Genomic DNA, 6,409 nt, shown 5'->3' with positions numbered 1-6,409 from the left:
ACTGAGCCCCTGGGCTATGCACCAATCACATGACAGGGAGGGTGGTTTCCACCAATCGAGGCACAGCGACAGCTGGGCTTTGTGATGTTACTCAGAGAGGGGACTTCTTTGTTCAGCCAAGTGTGCTGTTAGTGTGACGAATCACTTTGCCTCAGTCACACACTCACAACCTCTTGTTTCTGCATGCAGACAATAAAAGTAGCACAGCAAACCCCCATTTTAGCCCAGGGGTCCTAATGGTTTTAGTCATGGGTGGTATCAGACAGACTGTGTTTTGTGAGAGCCAGAATTTGACTTTAATCAGAATCAGCATCTACTAGCACCAGCCAGGCTGTCATGAATACAATTTTATTGTATGTGTATTTAAAAAAAGATACAGGTCATGTAGGGGCTTCCACAGAGGCTTCACATAACTTGCTGCTTATTTATGTGTTGATCTCTCATTTTTGGACAGCAGAAACAAAATACACACTCAAATGAAAGAAATCCTGGCCTTGTGTTTACTGATAATGTAACTTGAGGTCATTTCTGAAGCTATGACAGGGTTTTTTTTGCTCCATAAACTAAAAAGACTGTTAATCTCCTCTGAAAAGAGAAAAACAAGCTCTGATTTCCACACTTACATTAGAAATTAACACCAGTATTACTGTTAAAGGGGTACTCCGGTGGTTCAGTATTGTACTTCCATAAAGTGGGAAATGGCCAAAATAAAAGTAACAGAAGCTGTCATGTCCTGACTTTTTAGTCCTTAGGATGGGTCAAGCTTCAAAAACACCTGGATCCTACATTTCCCAAAATGCAACACAATTGTGTCTTATGTTAGATCATTCCTGCCTGGTTAACACCAATGTTTTTCAAACCCCACACTTTCAGCTTGTAACACAAGCTTTCCATGCCAGCCCATGTTCAGATAACCCTGATGACATCATTATAACTCCACAAAGCTCCAAAAAGTTTTTGCAGTCTTAATTGTGCTCAGCATGATGAGTAAATAGTGTAAAATGTATGTTGCACATTTAGACGTCCATCATTTAGTATAGATGAGTGTGTGTGACTCCCATGACCACTGTAAACATGACGGCTGCTCAGATGAGTGTAAGTCCTGACCCCTTGACCTTGTGACCTGTCACCCCGATCATCACCGCTGCTCTCCTGCCGACATGAAGCGAACGAGCCTCAGTCCCTGAAAACAATCACGCCTTTCTCTCTCTCAAGAAATCCTATTCTAGTGTGTTTTATTCTTTTCTAGTCCATGAAGACACCCCGGGGCCTGCCAGACGAGCGTGTGGGTCATGGATTACAGTTGGATAGTATTACAGAGAATTATCTGCTAATGACTCATTTAATTGAAAGAACAAAGGGCTGGCTTAAGTGATGTGATAAGGCTCAATAAAGGAGACTTATGGCAATATGGTGCTGTCACTCATATACACTTAAGGTCTAACGCCCACTCTGAAATGAAAATTAAAATGCTGTCAGAAGATGGAGCTAGATTAGCAATAGAGACTGAACCTCATTAGTGTAAATGCACACATGAAGGACTGAAAGCTGGATTAAAACTCTTTAGGTTTCATTTTACGATCTGAAATCATCTTATTTTACATGAGGAGGCTGCAAATTAGTACACTTCACATATTTTGAATAAAACGGCAATCTGAACTTGAAGTCTAGACTGAAAACTTACATATTCTGCCGTTTTAACTATTTTGAACTCTCATTTTTTTATGAATAGCAGTGTCAGTCTGTCCCCTACTTTGGTTCTGACTGAAATAGCTATTGGAGAGATTACCATGAATTTTTGTACAGACTTAATTACTTTTCCTTATCTGCCACCATGATGTTCTTGGGTTTTAGTGAAATATCTCAACAACTATTTCAAATGACTGACATGAAATTTGCATGTTATCAGCTAGTGTTAAGCTCAAAGCACCGCGCTGTGTTTAAGTACAGCCTCAAAAAGCCACTAGCATGACTGTAGATTCTTCGTATTATTAATATCTTAACTTAGGGTTGGGTAATATGATGATATATATTGTGAGATGACACAGGTTGTTAACTGTATTCAGATTCCACTTCTGTGTTTCTATCAGTGGATCTCAGTGTAGCCTTTGACACCGCTGATAACTGTATACTATTAGACAGACTAAACTGTAAATTTGGTGTCTCTGGACTGACCCTCTTGGCTTAAGTCCTACTTACTGTATCTGAAAGCGCACAGTGTGTTAAATATGGAGTACCCCAGGGTTCGGTTCTAGGCCCTCCCATGGAATAAATTTCCATTGCTACACGGAAGATACTCAGCTGTATGTGCCTGTAAGGGCTGATGATCATAGTCAAATTACTAAATTAGAGGCCTGGTGGTCGTTGGCCCTGCTAGACAGCAGTTAGCTGTAAATTCAAGTAACGGTAACAGTCTCTTCTCTCCCTATTTTCTCCTCCTGTCCTCTCTTGTCTCTCAGGCATCTCTTGCTGGACCATCACCCATCCTGGAACCACTCTGCTTCCCTGGCTGTCAGTGCCATTTCCAGAGGTTTGGGATCTGGTTCCCCATCCAGCAGGCCCTCAGCCTCACCTCATGTCTCTCTCTCTCTGAATGATGTCTTTATCCTTCTCTCTCTCCTGTGTGAATAATGTCTTTTCTTGTCTCTTCTCCCGTGTATGTGAATGGTGTGATGTGAGTCTCCCCTGTATGCATGTGTGAGTCTGTCCTCCTGCCAGGTCTCCATGGTGATGGAGGTCACGTGGCTCAGATCCTATTCTGTTCTGGCGGCACCTGGAAGCTGCTTGGCGTCCACTTCATTACATTCTTCATATATATTATAAATCCATTATAATCTTGTCATCTTGTTAAATGCTGTAATTTGTGTTCTATTCTGTTCATATATTAAAAGTTTCTCAACTATTTTCCAGAATACAACGATTATATATACTGATACTATATGATATAGGATATACTATATAGGATTACTCCTAACGTATGTTGTTTTGTTTGTCTTTCTGTTTTTCTTGTTATTTATTTTATGCAAAAAGTGAATCACCATGAATTGCCATTGTATATGAAATGAGCCATATACATAAATTGGCCTTGCCTTATCTGCCTTGAGATCCAAATGTGATAAATCAGGAGTTCAGTGAGTTCAATAACAGCGTCACTGTTCCCCATACAAACTACTGGAAACAAACAGTCAGGCCTTTCAGTGAATAGCTCTTGTGGACCTGATGCTGTGAATGGGTTTTGATGAGACAGATTTGAGCTGCGGTTCTGTCTGCAGCTCTGAAAATATGAACCAGACATGACCTGCAAATCTCCTGGGACCCCTGATATTGACAAACACCACCTCTGCTGCAGCTTCCTGTTATTCATGTTCCTGTGAGAGCGAGTATGACTGTAACTGTACAATAAATGCATCACCTATGTTGACCGAGACAACCTTCACACCTTGAGAGTCACACATCGTCCCTGTATGTGTGTGTGTGTGTGTGTGTGTGTGTGTTTGTGCATGCATATTAACGCCCTCTGCTGCCTCATCCTCGGGGACTGTTGTTGTCTAGAAGCATTTGCTCCCCAGACAGTTTTTGCTGCTCCACCTCCGCTGGCATTGTTTGTGTCTGTTATTGTTTGTGTGTATCTTTAATGAATGTGTGTATTTTTAATGAGTGTGTGCTTTTACAGCTGTGCTGCTCAGTGTTGTGACCTCAGTAAAGCTGCTCATACAATCTTCATATGCTTCATACCTGCCGTGTGCCGTCGTCCTTTAAACACTGATATGCTCTTACATTACTGGTCCTTTTTTGTCCTACACTTTTTCTCTACATTAATTTTCCACTTTGTTTTTCTATTTTGATATAACTCATTTATAATGTGGTTGTTTCTTAAAATTTTTACACTGGTTCTTCCTAATAAATATTTTAAAAAAGACTTTTTATGTCAGTGGGACCATCTGGTTAAATACAAAACAACCCTGCATTGCACCATTGCTGTTGCACCTAAAGGCATCATGCATCATCACTTTTAAGTTCAATTGATTCCCTGATCCTGCAAACATCCCATTTGCTTCACAGTTCTGACTGAAAAGCAATAATCACATCTGGATCACCACTAAAATTCTGCTTATTTGCCTGAAGCTGGTCTGGTAACTAAATTTCACTGAAATGAATATTAATTATTGGACTCTCTTGATGTATTTTTTTTTTATTTTTAAGGGGAATGCATTGCTATAATTAATTAGATGTAAACTGGGTTTGATCTGAGACAACATACAGCGCCAATGTGAAAGTATGCCGAAAGTCTCTCATGGCTTATCTGTCAACCTGCAATTCATCCTGCACAGACTCATGTTGCTCCTTCACATCCCCTAAAGAGATTACTGACTGACTCGGTGACCCACTGACTGCCTGACTGCATGGCCACGTGAGGGATGGAAAAACACGGGTGGACATAGATTTGATTAGAGTGAGGAGAGCTGGTGGGAAGGCTGTACACACACACACACACACACACACACACACACACACACACACACATCCTCTGCAGTCGAGTACCTGGGAAGAATATAGGAGGAGGACAGTTCGGCTTTGTGCTATTTCCTCAATGATGAGCTCTTCTCTGATCAAAGGCTTCCTCCTCCTCCTGCAGCTGCTGCTCCCCAATGCTCCTCATCCTAACCCCTCCAACCCCCACCCCTTAACACCACACACACTCACACACACACATACATACACACACACACACACACACACACACACACACAAACACACAAGCCTCAATCAGCCTGCATTTTGGATGTAATGAAGGTTTTTGACATTTTTAGTCCGGAAGCTTCACACTCACACGTCGCCTCTTCTGGCCTCCCGCTTTGATTCAGACCTCGCCGCTTCTAGAAGCTGGTGTTTCCATGGTAACAGGGCAATTGGTTGGGGGACTCAGATGTGGGTGGAGACGGCGGCCATTTCGCACACAGCCTCTCCTCCCCCCATCCCTCCCTCCGTCTCTTTGCTCGTTCTGGGCCAACCAGCCAGCTCTGCCTGCAGCGTGACAGTTTACCCACAAACCACTGCACCCATTTCTGGGATCTGGGTCATATTTTGAGTGACTCATCTTTTCAGCTCAATCGCACAGAAGAGGGAGGAGGAAAAAAGGAGAGAGGGAGGGAGGGAGGGAGAAGAGGAGTGGGAGAGAAAGAGGTGGAAAATGAGTTTGAGTGATGGAGGGATTGATGGTAGGAGAGAGAGAGGGGGGAGAAAGATTAGGTGGGAGGTGGAGATGAGGCAGCAGAAGGGAGGAGATTAGATGAGGGGTGTGTGTTTGTTTTGCCATGTTGGGTGTTCCTCTGGGATCTGCAAGCCTAACGGGGAGGGGGGGGGGGTGGATTAGAGACCTGCTCTGGAGGCTACATCATTACATTACCACCCTGAATGGTGTGTGTGTGTGTGTGTGAATCTTTAGAGGGGGTTACCCTTTCTCTGCACTGGAATAAATGTTTCAACACAAAGGCTCTATTCAGCAGACAGGAAAAAGTGTGTGTTTCCATATATGTGTGTGTGTGTAAGTGGGACAGCACATGGAGCTGCTCCATGTGGTCAGAAACTGGCAGGGGACCCAGTAAGTAGCACTATGATTATATGAGAAATGAGCAAGAGCGAGAAAACGCTATGATTTACGAAACTATGCAGGTTGAACTACGACCATCATAGTGTTTTGTAGGTACAAATTATCATTATGAAAGAACAAACATGAATCTGGCCTGAGAGCCAAACCATCTTCCACCTCAAAGACCCTTTCCTATATCTATCAAGCCCTGTTTAAACTCAGCTTTATTTGAAATTCAGTACAAGATTTTTTGGTCTCCTCAAATACCTAAATTTCATGTTGAATTGAAAGATAATGTGCACAATGATGCACAAAAAGTCTGTATTTTTCCATTTGACCGTTAGTTAAACCCCTCTCCTGAACAATGACTGTATAACTGTGAGGCCTGGCAGTCTGTCAAGCTTTGTGTTTCTCTTCATGTTGAAATGATGTGCAAAGGGCCTGCAGTAATCAAACCCTTTATATAGTCCATTTATGAAGAATTTTGATGGTGGTTTCTTTTTTTACCATCTAAACCAAAAATAGAAGAGCAAAAGTGTAAGGAATGGATTCAATGGTGTGTTGTTCTGCTCTAACAAAAACTGCAAACGTAGCAAGTCTGGCTAAAAGCATATTACCCACAATAGTAACCTAGCGTTACCTCCACAGCTATGCAGAAGCATTTCATGCTACATTATTTTCTCATAAAAGTGAACATGCTGTTTGAAAATACAGACAATAAATCATTAACCTATTACCTCTGTCCAAGTATGTAAGCTAGCAATGTTGTTATAGTGACGTCTTACATTTTTCATACACATACTCATAATACTAACATTA

The sequence above is a fragment of the Thunnus albacares genome, chromosome 17, assembly GCF_914725855.1.
Source record: "Thunnus albacares chromosome 17, fThuAlb1.1, whole genome shotgun sequence".
Classification (NCBI taxonomy): Eukaryota; Metazoa; Chordata; class Actinopteri; order Scombriformes; family Scombridae; genus Thunnus; species Thunnus albacares.
Note: the sequence above shows the minus strand (reverse complement) of the source record.